The sequence below is a fragment of the Carcharodon carcharias genome, chromosome 15 (assembly GCF_017639515.1).
Source record: "Carcharodon carcharias isolate sCarCar2 chromosome 15, sCarCar2.pri, whole genome shotgun sequence".
Lineage (NCBI taxonomy): Eukaryota > Metazoa > Chordata > Chondrichthyes > Lamniformes > Lamnidae > Carcharodon > Carcharodon carcharias.
Genome location: NC_054481.1, coordinates 28653897 through 28674037, shown reverse-complemented (window position 1 = coordinate 28674037; position 20141 = coordinate 28653897). Strand labels below are relative to the sequence as shown.

The window sequence follows — 20141 nt, the reverse complement described above, 5'->3', positions numbered from 1 at the left end:
AATAGCAATGGAAATCAAGTAACTTATTGCAAAAATCTGGGCGGTCTTTAGTCAGGCCCAATTTCAGAAGGATTTGCCAGGTGCTAAAAGCTTGACTCCTGAGGTTCCCCAGTGGTATCTACTGGAAGAGCATAAATGACAAGTTAATAAATTTAGTTTGGAACTGGCAGTGTACTGGCACCGCAGTGTGCAGTGCCTCAGCAAGCTCGGATGCAGGATCATGTGCACAGCTACTGCTCTGGTATTAGCTACGCTGAGACACAAAAGCAGGGGCCGCAAGCCATCAATCTCAGAATGGGCAGGAGAAAGAAGCCCAAAAAGAGAGAAATGTGTAGCTATTCACATGTTTGTGGCAGTTCTTTGAGAACAATCCAAATAATGTCACTCCCAGGGTTATAATGCTGCCAGAGCACAGCTCCTGCACCTCCTATTTAAAGGTTTTAATATTTACCACTGGATGGTAAACTCTTTGCTGATTGGTCATCCATTATATGCCCCACTTGATTTTTCTTTCCACCAATCTCAGTGAAATCCACTCCATTAATTGTCTGACTGGATTTTCAATCGGTAAGATTGGTGTTGATGTTAATTCTCATTGCCTCCAATATTGAAGTTACTTGTGCTATACCTGGAAACATGCATGGGCATTTGGCTCATTGATGGCAACAATTAGAACCGGAGGGGAATCCTCTCGCAACCACGTGGAGCTGTGAGATGCAGAGGCGGCCAGCATGGGGACCAGGTTGAGAGATTTCTACCTACGTTATGTGGGGTACAAGGGCAAGTTTGGCCATGGGTTCCTGGAGTTTGAGTTCAGGCTGGACTAAGAGTTGACCAGAATGTCTGGTGCTCATGGTGTGGCTGTGAATCCAGAGCCTGGGGAGGTTAAGAGGTGGCGGAGGAAAGGCAGAGCGCCCCAGGGTCCCGGGCCTCATGCTGCTGCACGTCTCTGAGTCAATGTGCAGTAGTAACCTTCCTGTACAGCTCCCTCACTGTGAAAAAAAATACATACCTTGAAACTCCCTGCACTCAGCTTTCTAATAAACAGGCATTTCAAGGTCTTTAAAGCTCAAGGTTCCCAGGATCTAAACCAGCATCAATATCCCCAAACGCCCTGCTCCGCTTACCTACTGAACATTACTTCCTTGGCTGTGATGGCCTGAGGATGTGAAATACAGTATAGTGTTTGTATTCCCTGCTGCCAGCTTTGCATGGAATTTACAACACAGAAACAGGGCATTTGGCCCACCTCATCTATGTTGGTGTTGGGCTCCACACAAGCCTCCTCCCACCATTCTTGATCACACTATCAGGGTAACTTTTGGCTTCTTTCTTCTGCAGGTGTTTATCAAGCTCCTTGAATGTATCTATACTAGAATGGTTACAGTACAGGAGGCCATTCAGCACATTGTCTTTGTGTCAGTTCTCTGCAGTAACTCAGTTAATCCTAATCCTCCACCTTTTCCCTGTAGCCCTGTAAAATCTTCTCTCTTCAAATAATTATCCAGTTCCTTTTTGAAAACCGCAATCAAATCTATCTCCACCACATGCTAAGGCAGTGCATTCCAGATCCAAACCACTTGTTGCATAACCTCTGGTTCTTTATCACCTTAGGGTTCTCAACCTTTTCCCATGGGAACAGTTTCTCCCCATTTACTCTACCCAGACTCCTCATGATTTTGAGCATGTCTAACAAATCTCCTCTCAACTTTCTCTCTTCTCCAAGGAGAACAGCGCCAGCTTCGCCAATCTAGCCACAAAATTGAAGTCTCTCATCCTCACAACTATGCTCCTAGATCTTTTCTGTACCCTTCCTAAAACCTTCACATCCTTCCCATTGAAGACTCTTGCTTTCCCACTCTACGCCCCTATTTATAAAACCCAGGATTCAGTGTAATTTATTAACCACTTTCTCAACCTGTCCTGCCACCTTCAAGATTTATGCACATTAACACCCAGGTCCCTCTGCTCCTGCATTTCCTATAGAATTGTACCCTTTATGTCACCATTCCTCATTCTGCTGACCAAAACACACCACTTCACATTTCTCTACATTAAATTTCATTTGCCACGTGTTTCTCCATTCCACCAGCCAGTATATAACCTCCTGAAGTCTATCACTATGCTCCTCACAGTTCACAATACTTCCAAGTGTTGCATCATCTTCAAATTTTGAAATTGCACCCAAGGTCTAGGTTATAAATATAAATCAAGAAAAGCATTGGCCCCCTCTATATACCATTCCCCAGTCAGATGAAAGGGAAGTTTTCTGTAATTCATGTTTTTAATAGGCTTGAATAAAATAATTAAACAGTTTCATAATGAAATTCTAGCTATGCTAAAGGCTAATGATTCAAAATACCACATGGTAGAAAATGCCTATCGGCACTAATATTTTTCACTCAAAAAGCATAGTTTTACTGACATTTAGGGACTCTTGATTAATACATAGGAAAACAACGCAATGGCAGATTTAGAAATAATATAGCCACCACATTTTCTTTGAGCTTCGGCACCTTAAAATTTAGCACTACACCTGTCACTCCCTTATTCTCACTCTGTAGTCCTGTAACTTTGTACTTTTAATATTAACCCCAGTTGTGGGTCTAACTGGCCGCAATTCCAAAATAACTTGCACAAAATAGGACATAAATAGGTGAACACAATGATCCAAAAGCAACTGGTTCACAAAAGACTATAGTTGCAGCATGAATCTGAATAGAACTAGGTTTTAAAACGTGAAAAGATACTGGGGACATTACAGAACATGTGGGACAGCACGTAAGACTAACTGACCATCACAGTACAAAACCTCATGTTAAAGATTCTCCTAGTAGAAGCGTAATGAAAATCAATCAAGACATACACTGCCATGGATGAACGACACCAATTAAATGATCATCTTTCAATAATTACACTGTCAATAAATTCTGTTGACATGCAAATCCTGACAACTATAAAGGAGTTGCCACTTGAAAAGCTGGGATGCTGGTTCCGCTCACAACTACAATCTTCAGGAACCAGTCTGTAGTCAATAAGGCAGTTTCTGGAAGAAATGCCCTCTTAAAATTTCTCACAAGGACCAGGGGACTGAGGAAATGCATACACAAAAGTGTCTAGGAAAAGGAGATAAAATCCATCCTCAAGGCTCTGCTATCGAACATAAATATACAAACTGGTGGTTGTTCAGAGAAGCATACATTTCTTCTGGACACTTCCAGCCCCTGACCTATCTTCTGCTTGAGGGGATGGGATTGGATCAACTAGCTGGTGACTGAGCATCCAACACCATGGTGTTCCTGGTTACTAGACTAATGCTTATCTTTTTTGAAGACTTGAGTAACCTGCACTTTTTCACAATTTGGCATATTGTGGTGGCAGGGCCAACTAATTTCAAGTACAAACCAGAGCTGGGGATCTCAGCACAAAGTGGGGAAAAAAGGTCCTCTGTGCTGGCCCAAGTGTGTCTCCAAATTAGAGGCCCATTGATGCCAATGTGTATTCAGTGACTTACGACTGGGCAAGACTAAACTTTGTGTTTTTTGCAGTTCTGTATCCATTCTGAATGTAGGAAACACAGACTGGATGTGCACCATGGATGAGTTACATTAACCCGAGAGAAACTTGGCCAGTCATATCATTTTTAGGCAACAAGCATTTATTTTCAACAATGATTGTGACAAATGTCAATAAATTGATGGATCCTACAGGTAACCGATGTTGGCTTAATTATGAAGGCACTTAAGTTTGCTCTCTATAGAAGCGATGCACTGAAAAAGACTCAGGGCTGAAGGACATACCATACAAGCAGAGATTACATACAAACGCCTCAACAAGAAACTTTTTCTCTTTCTCTCAAGTGCTAAGGAACGCAAGCTCCAACAACTCATCGACAACAACACCCATCTAGGACCCTCCACCCCTGCCTGTCCCCCAGTTCTATTGAAGGGTCATGAGGACTCGAAACGTCAACTCTTTTCTTCTCCACAGATGCTGCCAGACCTGCTGAGTTTTTCCAGGTAATTCTGTTTTTGTTTTCCATACAAACAGAGCCTAGTTGGAGCACGCACTGTGTCAATTATAAAGTTTTAGTTTGAGCTTTATCCCGTCCTATATTAATAGTCTTTGTTTGTGCCAGTTTTCCTTGCAGTCTGCACAAATATCTGGGGAGCACTGGACTGGTCACTGATGCTACCAAGTAAACTAAACAGCATAACATTTTATTAGTATTCTTCTGCTGTAAAAGTTATGATTTTTTTTTCTAGAGGCTTATCACCTGGTGCTGTTGCTTTAGGTTCTTGGGAAATGTGAATAGGAAACAAGATCCCAGACAAACATCAATAAATAACAATGCTCACTGATCTGCCTAGACTGGTCTACTCTTGTTCAGGGATCACATATTGTCTTATAACTTCTGATGAAAGCATCTGGGGATAGGTGTCCAGGTGATCGTGCTCCTCTGGCTCGGCCGCCGTGTAATGATGCGTGGGTTGGTCTTGTCAGTGTTCAGCCGCTTCTCTCAGGAATATGCGGCGGGGACGCCGCTCCTGCTGAACTTGTACCCTGCTGTACTTGGTGCTGAGCGGAGTAGCTCAGTTCCTTTACTGAACGCTGGTCGGTACTTTCCCCTTCAACTCCTTCCTGTCCGGATTCATCGCCTGTGTGGGGCCCTTCGTGCTGGCAGTTTGCTTGTGGATACAGGCAACCCTCAGAACAAAGGAGATTTCACTGGCATCTCACCTGAGCGAGCATTTGCAGACTGCCTCTTTGCCAGCCCCATTCTTCATCCAGTGGTGATCAACTTCATAGGTTGAGTGTACACATTGTCATGCAGCAGAAATAACGAGGGGGACCAAAACTCATATTGCCACTGCAATGGATGTTTGAATTTTGTTTACACAATTTGTTTTGTTCTGTATATACATATAAAAAAAATATATTTTACAAAAAAAGAGGGCAATGGAACCTTTGAAGAGAGAGATGGTGGTAGTGGTTGGGGTATGCAGGTCCTGGGGCTTCCACATTGTAGGGCAAATCTGCCCTACTCAAAGCCATGACATTTTCATAGGCATGTTCTGGAGGACCAATGCTGAATGTAAGCTAAACTAAACTCCTGCAGCATGTGCTGTGTGTACAGCATACACATGATTATCCAGAAGCTACACAGTGGCTTGGCCTGGGGCCCTCCATGGGTTTTCTCTATAAACATTGTGATGCCACTAGGTTTAGAAGGATTACAACAACCTACCTGAACTGAACTCCAGAAAAAACAAGTAGCATTAATTGCCAAACAGCTGCTGTGCTGCTTAACTGCAGGCACCAGTAGAAAAGCATCTCACTATTTTTTTTAAAAGAGAGAGCAGTGTGGCCCACCAAAAGCTAGTTTTGAACACTTATTTCAGGAACTCCACTGCAAGTTGGCTTGGCAATTCTTTCATTAAAAGCAAAAACGGAAATGCTTACCCATAATCAGATGGAAGGCTGAGATGAAGGCTGAGTTAGTTATTGTTTGATGTGCACAGTACTAATCAATGGCACAAATGCAATCTAAGTGATGGCTGCCAAAAGCTCAAAGGACTCTCATTCCTCATTAAAGCCACTGATGCTTGAAAGACCAATAAGACTCAAAATCCAGCTCCCAGGGCAAGCCTAAACCTGCCAAACCAATGCAAGTTTAAGCAAGATTACCCAAGAGGTTGCTATATCCAGGCAACCTGCCCCCTCCCTTAACGCATAGTGGGGTACATATCTCAGACTGACAGCAATATCTCACCTCACTGACAGTTCTTTGGGAGAATCTAGGAGGCTATCTAACAATACTTTCAAAATCTCAGCCGGTGAGCTTTTGCCTCTCCATTCATCATGGAATTTCTGCAGCTGCTGATTTGCTCAACGGTACCCTCACTTCCACCTATGATGCCATAGTCCCCACTAAAACCATTACTTTCTCACCCTGGGAATTCCCCTGATACTGTCCTCATGTCTGCTCCCTTATGTTCAAGGACTCAGACTTGAACAGATATAAAAACAAAAAAACTGCGGATGCTGGAAATCCAAAACAAAAACAGAATTACCTGGAAAAACTCAGCAGGTCTGGCAGCATCGGCGGAGAAGAAAAGAGTTGACGTTTCGAGTCCTCATGACCCTTCGACAGAACTTGAGTTCGAGTCCAGGAAAGAGCTGAAATGCTCTTTCCTGGACTCGAACTCAAGTTCTGTCGAAGGGTCATGAGGACTCGAAACGTCAACTCTTTTCTTCTCCGCCGATGCTGCCAGACCTGCTGAGTTTTTCCAGGTAATTCTGTTTTTGAGCTGAAATATAAGCTGGTTTAAGGTGTGTGTGTGGGGGGCGGAGAGATAGAGAGACAGAGAGGTGGAGGGGGTTGGTGTGGTTGTAGGGACAAACAAGCAGTGATAGAAGCAGATCATCAAAAGATGTCAACAACAATAGTACAATAGAACACATAGGTGTTAAAGTTAAAGTTGGTGATATTATCTAAACGAATGTGCTAATTAAGAATGGATGGTAGATTTTCCTTTTCCATTATAAAAAAAAACCCACTAGAGCTATACCTTGAGTGCCCTACCATCCATTCTTAATTAGCACATTCGTTTAGATAATATCACCAACTTTAACACCTATGTGTTCTATTGTACTATTGTCGTTGACATCTTTTGATGATCTGCTTCTATCACTGCTTGTTTGTCCCTACAACCACACCAACCCCCTCCACCTCTCTGTCTCTCTATCTCTCCGCCCCCCACACACACACCTTAAACCAGCTTATATTTCAGCTCTTTCCTGGACTCGAACGCAAGTTCTGTCGAAGGGTCATGAGGACTCGAAACGTCAACTCTTTTCTTCTCCGCCGATGCTGCCAGACCTGCTGAGTTTTTCCTTGAACAGATATGACAGTTGAATGGCTTAAAGCCAGAACCACAAAGCATGGTCACCCTGGAATGCAAAGATAAGCCTGGTTTCTTTTCTTCCCTGCCAATGTTCTTCTTAATGAAAGGTGGTGAGGGAACCAACAAGAGGGTAAAACATACTTGACTTCATCTTCAGCAACCTGCCTACTGTAGATGCATCAGTAAGAGTGAAAATCGTACAGTCATTGTGGAGACGAAGTCCCATCTTCACATTGAGGATACCCATCATGTTGTGTGGCACTTTCACTATGCTAAATGGGATAGATTTCGAACAGATCTAGCAACTCAAGACAGGGCATCCACGAGCAGTGTGGTCCATCAGCAGCAGAATTGTACTCAACCACAATTTGTAATCTCATTCCATTACCACCAAGTCAGGGGATCAACTCTGGTTCAATGAAGTGTGCAGGAGGGCATGCCAGGAGCAGCACCAGGCATACTTCAAAATGAGGTATCGACCTGATAAAGCTACACAGGTCTACTTACGCGGCAAACAGCACAAGTAGCAGGCAATAGACAGAGCTAAACAATTCCACAAACAACAGATCAGATCTAAACTCTGCAGTCCTGCCACATCCAATCATGAATGGTGGTGGACAATTAAGCAACTCACTGGAGGAGGCAACTCCACAAATATCCCTATCCTCAATGATGGAGGAGCCCAGCACAGCAGTACAAAAGGTAAGGCTCAAGCATTCGCAACAATCTTCAGCCAGAAGTGCCGAGTGGATGATCCATCTCTGTCACCTCCGGAGGTCCCCAGCATTACAGTTGAGAATCTTCAGCCAATTCGATTCACTCCACATGATATTAAGAGTAGGATGAAGGTACTGGATACTGCAAAGACTATGGGCCCTGACAATATTTCGGCAATAGCACTGAAGACTTGTGCTCCAGAATGTACTGTGCCCATTGCCAAGTTGTTCCAGTACAGCTACAACACTGGCGTCTGCCCGGCAATGTGGAAAATAGCCCAGCTATGTCCTGTACACAAAAAGCAGGAAAGATCCAAGCCAACCAATTACCACACCATTAGTCTACTCTCAACCATCAGTAAAGTGATGGAAGGGATCGTCAACAGTGCTATCAAGCGGCATTTACTTAGCAATACCTGCTCACTGACACTCAGTTTGGGTTCTGCCAGGGTCACAGCTTCTGACCTCATTACAGCCTTGGTTTAAACATAGATAAAAGAACTGAACTCCAGGGCTAAGTGTGGCTGCCCTTAACGTCAAGGCAGCATTTGACAGAGTGTAGCATCAAGGAGCCCTAGCAAAACTGGAGTCAATGGGAATGCGGAGACAAACTCTCCTCTGGTTGGAATCATACCTAGCAAAAAGGAAGATGGTTGTGGTTGTTGGAGGTCAGTCATCTCAGCTCCAGGACATCACTTCAGGAGTTCCTCAAGGTCATGTCCTAAACCCAACCATCTTCAGCTGATTCATCAATGACCTTCTTTTCTGTTTGCTGATGGCTGCACAATGTTCAGCACCATTCGCAACTTCTCAGATTCTGAAGCAGTCCATGTCCAAATGCAGCAAGACCTGGACAATATCCAGGCATGAGTTAACAAGTGGCAAGTAACATTCACGCCACACAAATGCCAGGCAATGACCATCGCCAACGAGAGAGAATCTAACCATCTCCCCATGACATTCAATGGCATTACCATTGCTGAATCTCCCACTATCAACATCCTGGGGGTTACCAATGACCAAAAACTGAACTGGACTAGCCATATAAATACTGTGGCTACAAGAGCAGGTCAGAGGCTAGGAATCCTGCAGCGAGTAACTCGCCTCCTGACTCCCCAGAGCCTGTCCACCATCTACAAGACACAAGTCAGGAGTGTGATGGCATACTCTCCACTTGCCTGGCTGAATGAAGCTCCAGCAATGCAAAACTCGGCACTATCCAGGTCAAAGCCTGCTTGCATGATCGGGACCCCTTCCATAAACTTTCACTCTCTCCACCACTGACAAGCAGTGGCAGCAATATGTACCACCTAGTTTATGTACTGCAGAAACTCACCAAGGCTCCTTAGGTAGCACCTTCCAAACCCACAACCGCAACCGTCTAGAAGGACAAGGGCAGCAGACACAAGGGAACACTACCACCTGGAAGTTCCCCTCCAAGCCACTCACCATACTGACTTGGAAATATATCGGCATTCCTTTGTTGTCACTGAGTCTAAACCCTGGAACTCCCTCCCTAACAGCACTGTGGGGGTGTACCTACACCACATGGATTGCAGTGGTTCAAGATAACAGCTCACCACCATCTTCTCAAGGGCAATTAGGGATGGGCAATAACAACGACGGACACACCCCATAAATTTTTAAAATAATTATACTATCCTTAATTTCTTTTGTTAGCCATGGTTGGAACACTTCTCCTGCTGTGTTTTTACGCCAGAGAGGAATGTATATCTGTTGCAATGCATATATTTGTTCCTTAAATATTAGCCATTGCCCATCCACCTTTGTACTTTTTAATGAAGTTCCCCAACCTATCTTTGCCAACTCACACCTTCGTAGTTTCCTTTGTTTAGATTTAGGACCCTAGTTTCAGACCACACTACTTCACTTTCCATCCTAATGAAAAATTCTATCATATTATGGTCACTGTTCCCTAACGATCCTACACAATAAGATTATTGATTAATCCCTTCTCATCGCACAATACCAAATCTAGGATAGCCTGTTCCCTCGTCAGTTCCTCGACATACTGGTCTGAAAAACCATCTCGTACACACTCCAGGAACTCATCCACCACAGTATTATTGCTAATTTGGTTTGCCCAGTCTACATGTTTACTTTCATTCTATTTTTTCCCTTATCAACTTTTTGGCAGCCTTTTGCTGATATCTAAAACACTCCCAATCCTCAGACTTGCTATTTTTTTTTGCAAGATTGTAAGCCTTTTTTAAAAAATTTAATACTATCCTTAACTGCGTGAGTGAGCCACAAGTCTTCCTGAGTTTTTGATTGTCAATGGAATGTATTTTATTGAACATTTTGAATTGTTTCTTTATACGTCTCACACTGTTCGTTTATCACCATAGCTTTGAGTTTATTTACCCAATTAACCTTAGCCAGTTCTCCCCTCACCTATGTAATTGGCTTTGTTGAAGTTTAAGATTTTTGTCTGAGTTTGGAATATGTCACTTTTAAACTTAACATGGCGTTCAATGGTATTATGATCATATTTCTGAGTGGACCTTTTACTATGACATTTCTAATTAACCCTGCTTCATTACACAAAACTAGATCAAAGATAATGTAAGTGACTATGGCTAAACCTATGTACTGCTCCAAGAAACTGTCATGAAAATATTCTGCAAACTTATCTTCTAGATCATTCTTGCCAATTTGATTGTCCCAGTCCATAGGATGATTAAAGAACCCCACAATTATTTCCTTTGTTACAAGCTCCAATAATATCTTGCTCAATGCTCTGTCCAATGGGCCTATAAACTACCCCCACCAGAAGTTTGAGTGTGACTGACTCCAAATGATTATGGGATGTTTTAAGCACAGCAATAAGCCAATGCCTCCTGTCACCTAGCAGCAGGAGGAAGAGGAAATTATTTTTAAATTGAAAGCGACTGATGCCACCAGGAAACAGAAATCTCTGGAACAGGAAGTCTGTGTGTTCGCTAAACTGGTCGCAGGGATGTGAGTCTCCAAGACTGGGTTTATAAATGCAAATTGAAATTGGGATGTCATGGAGAATTGCACCATTGTGAAGGTGCACACAGGTGACAGGGGAGAGAAGGTTACGAATACACCTGCTGATGGTGCTTGCCATGGGACTGCTGCATTTTCCCCTTATTTGCAAAATGTTTGCCCCCTTTTGACTTGGGGCCCCCAGGGGAGGGGACCTGTGCAGAGGGAAGCTTCTCCCAAAAGGCATAGAATATAAAGAGCAGACTTGATGGGCCAAAGGGCCTTTTTTTGTGCTGTAGGCCTCTATGACAGAAAGTGAAGCAAGGATAGGAAGGAGGTAAACATCTAAGAAAAAGATGAAGCAAAGACAAAAAAGAGAGTGAAAAGCAGCGAGGAAGGGAGAAAAACAGTAGCACAAGACATCTGAGGAGCAAAAGACCAAATATTCCAAATTGCTTTGTGCAGTTGACTAGTTATTCATTAAAAGCAACGAATCATGTAACTGATCCTATTCGCTCAAATATTGTTGACCAGTAGGAAAAATGACAGAGCAGTATGGATGTCAAAAAACTTCCAAGGAAAAGCAAGTAAAATCGAAGAAGCATCTCAAGACTATCAGCTTACCCTGGCTTATTTCACTGATCTAAGCGCATTTCTGAAAATAATTTTTCTGCTGCCCCAAACACCTTTCAGCAACCATACTGGTTCACCCTTCTGCCAACACCATTATTCAACTCTTCCTTTCATTCTTCCATGACTTCTATCTTATAGTTGTTTGGTAGTACAGAACTTGAGTATTGCTGAAAGAGAGACATTTTGTCGAAGCTTTCTGTCTTACGCTCATCAGGGCTATTCGCAAGAATAAAATGCAAGGGAAAACAACAAATTTTTACTGTATGAGGAGGGAGAGCTGATTGGTTGGTAAGTGGGCTCTGGTGGAATGCACCAGTTGATGGTGACTGACAGCATTGTTTGAAATTTAAACCAGGCAGCTTGACTCTGATTGGTCAAAACATTGTCCTGAAGAATGAATCAGCAAATGGCTGCCAATTATTTTGTTTAACTGAAACAAGCACGGTGTGTACACATGTTCTTTCTATCTGCAAAGAACAGGGCCCTGTTTATTAATACACGTAGCTTCCAGTACACGCAAATGTGTCACACTACGAGCTCGACTGAATCTTGAATTGGTTGTCAGCATATTTCTTCAGTAAATGCTGCCCAATCACAGAATTACATCTAATGTTGGACACACTGTTTTGAGTTTTGCAAACATGATAGAGCAACAGAACAGACATACATGCTGTTTGATACAATCAGGTTTTACAATGTACTGCCTACATACCTAGCATCACACTGGCACTGAAATTCATATACAACATTACTCATTTGTGTGATAGGCAGAATCTCTCTGGCTTGACTTCAGCATCCTGTTAGTGGTGAACACCACTAGTGTTGCTACTGTATAGTAGCATTGTGAAATAGCCAACTTCACCTGTTGCTCAAATTTTTGAGATACCTTGCCCTTCCAGGATGATCTGTGGTAGACTGGGCACTTTTCAGGGCTGAAGGTGACGGCCTTAGGCCTGTTCATGAGTTTGCTCGATATACAACACAAAATGATCTGATCTAGGTAGACGTTATCCTTAGGATGCCTTTGATGCACCCTACCTCAGCATCAAGTTTGCACGGTGAGCAAATGGCTCACACCCTATTTACGAGGTTGCCAATAAGGTCAATCTTATAGCATGTGGAACTGTAAGAATCCCAATACATATACCGACCAGTGAAGGTAGGCTTGTGGTAGGACCATGGCAAAGAACCTTCTGGCAGGTTTCTCAACTAGTACGTCAAGGAAAGAACACAAAGAACATGTACACACATTGCACCCGTTTCAGCTAACTAAAATAAGTAACAGCCATTCACTGGTTCATTCCTCAAGGCAAAGCCTTGACCAGATTCAAGCTCCCTGGTTTAAATTTCAAACAATGCTTGACAGTTAACCATCAGTCACCGTGAACTGGTGCATTGTCAGGATGAGTGCAAGGTGAAAATCTTAGACAAAGTGTCTCTTTTTTAGCAATACTTCTATTGAGTTACCTCTCGCACGTCTGCCTCTAGCCTACAGTGGGCACAGTATTACATTTTTAAGCCTTCCATAAGTTATGTTTTAAACAATTTAAAAATAGTAAAAGGTGCATCCTTCAGGTGTTCCTGCTGCTGCTGAAGCTTCATGCAGTTTCTACTCCCAACGCCACCATGCCTCAATTCACTACTGTTGATGATGTCCATAAAACCATTTTTGGCACTGTGATACCTGCCCCCTACTTCCTTGTGGTTTAACCACTTTGCTTTGAACCACTTGATCTCCATCAGCACCAGGTTTTCTTTGAAGAATTCTACTATAGTCTATTCATAGCACAATAAGCATTTTTAAAAAAATTCTTTGACAGTTTTGCAGCTTTGTACTGGTGAAGGGAGTGGGGAAACAAGGAATGAACAAAGACAAGAGGGTCATAGTAGTAAGGGAAAAAAACAAAAATGCTGGAAAATCTGAGGTCTGGCAGCATCTGTGGAGTAAACAACTTAACGTTTCAGGCTAATGACCTTTCATCAATACAATGCAAGGTCATCAACCTGAAACATTAGATGCTGCCTGACGTATTGAGTATTTCCAACATGTTTTGTTCTTACTTCAGATTTCCAGTATCCACAGTATTTTGCTTTTGTATCAGGTTGTTGGGAAATTTCATTGGGTCGAAAGAAGAGGGAAAGGAAGGCAGAAATGGAGAGAAAGAAACCGAACATAATGATCAGCACGAGCAAACACAAAGGAAGAAAGCAAAATAAATGAGAGAAATCAGGACAAAAATGATGGAGGGAAAATCAGTAACTTGAAGAGCATAAACATATGGAAGACAGATCACATATCCTGTAACTTACTATGAGTAATGGCATGCCAGATCCATTTTCCTTTATCTTTTAAAAAATGTTCATGTACATTTATATCAAATATTTTCTTTCAGCGCCAGAACTTCAGATCCTTCCTTCAATAATTCACTTCAACCACCATCCAACTTACAGGCAAATATAGAGCTTGGCCTAAATGGCCAAGTGATTATGGTACTGGGTTTGTTATCCCAAGATCAAGAGTTCAAATCTCACAATGGCAAACTATGAAACAACATCTGAAACAGATGGAAACGGGTTTGTACTTGAAAGAGTTACAAGAGCCTATTTTTGCTTGGCCTAGATAGCCAAGTGGTTATGGTACTGGGCTTGTAACCCCGTAACCCCAAGATCAAGAGTTCAAATCTCACAAAAATCCATCAAGAGTTCAAATCTCACAATGGCAAACTATGAAACAATGTAACTTCATCTGAAACAGATGGAAACGGGTTTGTACTCGAAAGAGTTACAGGCAAATATGATGGAGGGGGCAGGGAGAGAGAGAGAGAGAGAGAGAGAGAAGGTTCCCTGGAATTCCCAGGACAGCTCTGATGTGGTTGGCACTCCTGGTCTGCTACTTTGTTACACTCTTGCAGCTGAGGAAAATGTGGAGCAGCAAATATCCGCAGAATCCCCTGTCCCACTCATTGCTGCTCAACATGGGGCACCAGGGTGAAGAAGAACACTTTCAGGTACATCACTCCTATTTTTTGGTTGGGAATGGGAGTCTAGATGCTGAAAGAATGTTTCTCCTTGTGGAAGAGCCTAGAACTAGGGGGCACAGTTTAAAAATAAGGGGTCTCCCATTCAGACAGAGATGAGGAGAATTTTTTTCTGAGTGTTAGTCTATGCAATTCTCCTTCCCAGAGAGCAGTGGATGCAAGGTCATTGAATATTTTTAAGGCTGAGTTAAATCGACTCCCTTTATCAGTCAAGAATCAAAGAGTATATGGGTGGACAGGAAAGTCAAGGCCATAATGAGGCCAGCCATGATCATATCAAGTTGTGGAGCAGCCTTGAGGGGCCGAAGGGCCGACTCCTGCTCCTAATTTGTATGTTCAAATGTCTCTTTAAAAAAAGTGTTGCTGATTGTCAAAATTGTGGCATTTAAAGGCATCAGCCTCCTGAAAAAAACCATACATGCAGACTGATCTAAAGGGACCAGGGCTCATGATTTCTCTCTCTGGGCCCCCAACCTGTCCTCCTCTCTTTACTCCTTTAAAATAATTGTTAAAACATACTTCTATGACCAAACTTTTGGCCATCTATCCTCATGCCATCTTATGTGACTCTGTGAAATACCTTGGGACACTTTATTATATTTATTAGCGTCTTTATTGCAAGCAATTGTTGATGTTTGCAGCCTTTGACATGGTTGAGCATACCATCCTCCTCCATATCTCTCAACCATCATTTAGCTGAATGGGATTGTACTCATCTGGTTCCAAACTGACTTTCTTTTTAGAATGTTGTGGGTTGTTTTATTTAGAACATTATTGATTGTTTTTAAATGTGGATTGTCTCAGTTGCTGTAGTGGAATTTGTCACAGCTGTCAAAACGTGAGCAGAATTTACAGAGCAGGTTGTTGGATGTGGATTGGCCTGAAGCCTCCTCAGTGAGGTGGAAAATCTTAATAAAATGATTGCTTTATTCAGCTTTGTGGTTAGAGCATCAACCAGGCAGGGAAATGCCTCAAGAGCTGCCTACTTGTAATAACATTGAATTAATACAGCATGGCAGAGGTATGCACTCAACTGAGTGCCCTCGTCATTTGTTTATCTAATTCTAGCCAGAGTATTACTCACAATGGTATCTCTTCTGGCTCCATTATCTTGTGTCCCCCAAAGATGTATTCTTGGCCCCCCCCCCTCCATTTGTCATCTACATGCTGTCTGAGACATAGTTTAAAAACACAACATTTTTCACATGTATGCACTTCATCAATATCTCTCAACACATTCGCTCTCTCTAAATTGTTGGACTGCTTGCCAACATTCAGTACTTGATGAGCAGAAATTTTCTCCAAATATGGGAAGACTGAAGTCATTGCCCTTGGTGCCTGCTACAAACTTGGTTGTTATATTTGAATCCTAGATGAGCTTCCGACCATATGTTCGCATCATCACTAAGACTGCCTCCATAAGAACTCCACCTCCACCCAAGTGCTACTGAAACCCTCATTACTGCCTTTGATACCTCTAAACTTCACTTTTCCAACGTACTCCTGGCCAGTCTCCCACATGTCCTCCACAGGTGTCGTCCAAAACTCTGCTGCACATGTCACAATTCGTATCATCCATTATCCCCGTGCTCGCTGACCTATGCCAAGTCCTGGTTAAGCAATCTTAAAATTCTCATGTTTTCAAATTTCCCCCATGGCCTCATTCATCCCGTCTCTCTAATATTCTCCAGCCCCACAAACCTGAGAGATAGCTGCGCTCCTCTACTTCTGGCCACTTGCTGCATGCTCGGTTTTAGTTGCTCCACCAATTGCCAGCTGTGCCTTCAACTGCTGGGTCTTAAGCTCTGGAATTCCCTCCCATCCAACCCTGGTGATTTATCAAGTTTAATTACAGCCATTCTAATACAAAAGCAAAATACTGCAGATGCTGGAAATCTGAAATAAGGATCAAAAATGCTAGAAATACTCAGCAGGACTGGCATGATCAGTGGACAACTTTAACATGATCTGGTCCATCTGACTCTTCCCATCCCTTCCTTGACTTCTCTGCCTCCAATTCTAGAGATTGGCTATCAACTAATATTCACTACTAGCTAACAGACTCCCAAATCTACCTTGACTACATTTCTTTACACATCGCTTCTTGTAAGGATCCCATTCCATCCTCCTAGTTTCTCAGTCTCTGTCACATCTGTTCAGACATGTGTTCAACAATCTTTCCTTCTGTACCAACGCTCCTAATATGTCTTCCTTTTTCCTCAAAAAAGGAATCTCCCTAGCATAGTTGACAGGCCCTCTACCGTTTCTCATCTATTTTACACACTTGTGCCCTCATTCCTTCCCCTCCCTTCCAGGACAATGATAGGGTTCCTCTTGTTCTCACTTTCTACCACACTAGTTGCTGTATTGAATGGGTCATCCTTCAACATTTCTGTCACCAAACACATCTTCCCTTGTCCTCCCAAAGGGACCACTCGATCTGCGATACCCTGATCCACTTCAGTCATCCCCAACGTCACCATCTTTTCCAATGGCACGTTTCCAAGCAAGCACAGGCCATGTAACACCAGCCCTTTTACCTCCTCCCTTCTCACCATCCAAGGGCTTCAAATCCAAAGATTTACTTGTACTCTTTCAACTTAATATACTGTATTCATTGCTCAGTGTGGTATCCTCTACATTGGGGAGTCCAAACAAAGACTGGGTGCCACTTTGCAGTCTACAAGCATGACCCTGAGTTTCCTGTCATTTGTTATTTCAATTCTCCACCTTTCTCTCTCTCTGACTTTTGTCCTTGGCCTGCTACAGTGTTCCAATGAAATTCAACAAGCTCGAGGGACAGTTCATCTTTTGACTATGCACTCTTATAGCCTTCTGGACTCAGCAGAGTTCAACAATTTTAGGTCATAACCTCTGGTACCATTTTGTTTCTTCTTGCTGGTTCAGCTCTCATTTTTTTTCTTATTCCTTCACTTGGCATTCAGGTAGCCACTATCCAGTCATTCACACCTCATCTGGACAATTTTTTCTTTATGCATTCCACTCCCTTCCACTTTTGTCTCAGGAAACCTTTTGTCATTTAACCTGCCTTGCCCTCCATTCTATGACATCTTCCTTTTTGCCTTTCTTCCCCTTCCCCACTTTTGCTCAAAATCTATATCTATCTTTCCTCAGTTCTGATGAAGGGTCATTGACCTCAAATGTCAGCTCAGTTTCTCTCCACAGATGCTGCCTGACCTGAAGATTTCCAGCATTTTGTTTTTATTTCAGATTAACACTTCCTCTATCAATTTTTAGCCTATTCAGTATTGCAACTACTTCTTCATTCACTAAGATTTTGGAGCAGCTTCATTTAATACCTCCACATGTCCTCTGCCTCCATAAGTAAATACCTTTTTGGTCCCTAATCAATCCTACCGTATCACTATTTTACCATACATATGCCTGTTGAAGACTTCTGGATTCCGATGTTCGCTGCCAGTCTCTTCCCATACACACTCTTTGCTTCTCAATTCTTTTTTTACTTTCCCTCTGAACTTCCTATATGCAGCATGGTTCTCACTTGTATTATCAACCTGACATCTGTTATACATACCTTTTCTCCAGCTTCATTTTGCTCTCTTTCATCATCTAGGAAGCTCTGGCTTTGTGTGATCTATCTTTCCCCCTCATGGGAACGTACCTTGACTGTGGCAGAACTCTCTCCTCTTTAAAAGGCTTCAATTACAGTTTTGTCTGCCAATCCTTTTCCTATTTACCTGGCCCCGATGTTTTCTCACTCCACTGAAATTGCACCTCGCTCAATTAATTTTTTTTACTCAATTGTTTTTGTCCTTTTCCGTAGCTAATCTAAATCTTATGATACTATGATCACGGTCCCCTACACTTTCCCTTACTGACAATGATCCACGCTTTTCCAGTACCACACCCAGCAATACCTTCTTCATTGGACTGGAAGCATACTGATACAGAAAATTCTCCTGAACATATTTTAGAAACATTTCCCCCCTCACTGCCCTTTACACTGGGATAGTAAAGGTCCCCCATTATAATACTTTACAGTTTTTCTACCTCTCTAATTTCCTTGCAAATTTGTTCCTCTATGTATTTCCCAATAGTCAGAGATCATAGAATACACCTAGTGTAATGGTACCTCTATTGTTGTTTCTTAACCAAATAGATTCTGTCCTCTTACCCCTCTAGTATATCCTCTCTCTCAAGCACCAATATTATTAATCAACATAACCCACCATCCTTTCTTTTCTTCCCCATATTTATTACATTAATAGCATTATTTAAATACAAAGACAAAAGCAAAGAACTGTGGATGCTGGAAATCCAAAACAAAAACAAAAACAGAAATACCTGGAAAAATTCAGCAGGTCTGCAGCATCGGTGGAGAAGACCTTTGGAGTCCTCATGACCCTTCAACAGAACTAAGTAAAAATAGGAAAGGGGTGAAATATAAGCTGGTTTAAGTGAGGGGGCGGGAGTGTTGGGACAAGAAGAGCTAGGTAAAGGGCCAGTGATAGGTGGAAATAACCAAAAGATGTCACAGACAAAAGGACAAAGAGGTGTTGAAGGTGTATCAACACCTCTTTGTCCTTTCGTCTGTGACATCTTTTGGTTATCTCCACCTATCACTGGGCCTTTACCTAGCTCTTCTTGTCCCAACACCCCCGCCCCCCACTTAAACCAGCTTATATTTCACCCCTTTCCTATTTTTACTTAGTTTTGTTGAAGGGTCATGAGGACTCGAAACATCAACGGTGCTCTTCTCCACTGATGCTGCCAGACCTGCTGAGTTTTTCCAGGTATTTCTGTTTTTGTTTTTATTTAAATACAAGTTGTTTGCAGAGTTTTACAGTTAAGTTCATCTTGTTTTCAGCTTACTGGTACAAAAATTAAAATTTATTGAAAACTTAGGGATGGACTTTTAAATGGTAGTGAAATTTGCAGCTTATGCATGGCATTTAACACTAGGCTGAACAGGAGACAAAGCAACCAGCCAAGCACAGGTCTGACTTCCAGTCTATCAGCTCTTCTCACTCTACAAAGTTGGCCTCCACCCTTTCTTTAAACCACAAAACTGTAAACAAATCAATAAGGAATTTTCCATTTTACCAATGTAATGCGTCATGTGATTCCACCCCAACGCCAGATCTTTGATGTCCAAAAAAAATCAAATTGCAAATAATCAACCCACCAGCTTTCCCTCTATGGCAATGAGTTTGCATCCTCTCCAACAGTAGATAACTGTGAGCATAAGTCCACAGCTTGAAGACAGAATTGGATGAATCTGCTAAATGAAGTGACTTATTAAAGAGTGGCTACAGGAATTTGGTGAGCGTTCAGGTGTTAAGTAATTTAATGTAAAAGTTAAGAATAAATATATCTAATCTGAGTAATTAATTAGATCTAATGGCATAAAATTAAAAGTAGAGGATGCAACACAAAAAATGCATGCACACGTGAGGTCCATTATTTGCGATCCCTGTACCATATTGGAACTCCAGGATGCTTTGTGAGACCTGGTTATGCACGCGTATAGGAAGTGCCTCCAATTTCCTAAATGCGTGCCCAGGATTTTTGAGCTTGAGCCACTGCAGGAGATCTGAGAGGCTTAGGGGTTACTCGAGTTCATTTTCCAGAGGGTGGCGACTCCACAGCTACAGTGAAATCAGGAGGAAAGAAAGTAGCTGGCCATCTGGAAGGGTAGGAAGAGGCAGGCAGTGCTGACATTGAGAAAAGCAGTCTTGAGCACCTCCACTGCTGTGTGGGGCAAATTGTAGAAATGCAAAGGTCATGGGGAGATTCATTGACATTTCCACGACCATTGACAAGAGTCTTATGTGGCACTTGGCCTCGTTGGTGCCAGGACAAAGGGCATTATTGAGAAGATGCAGAACATT

At 42.4% G+C, this 20141-nt stretch overlaps 1 protein-coding gene and 1 pseudogene across 2 annotated transcripts in view; one reads left to right on the top strand and one right to left on the bottom strand.

The window, feature by feature from the left end:
- The window catches only part of adcy9 (adenylate cyclase 9), a 165708-nt gene that overhangs the window by 73529 nt on the left and 72038 nt on the right, over positions 1–20141 (bottom strand). The window lies entirely within an intron of this gene.
- Positions 4482–4814, top strand: LOC121288550 (annotated as a pseudogene).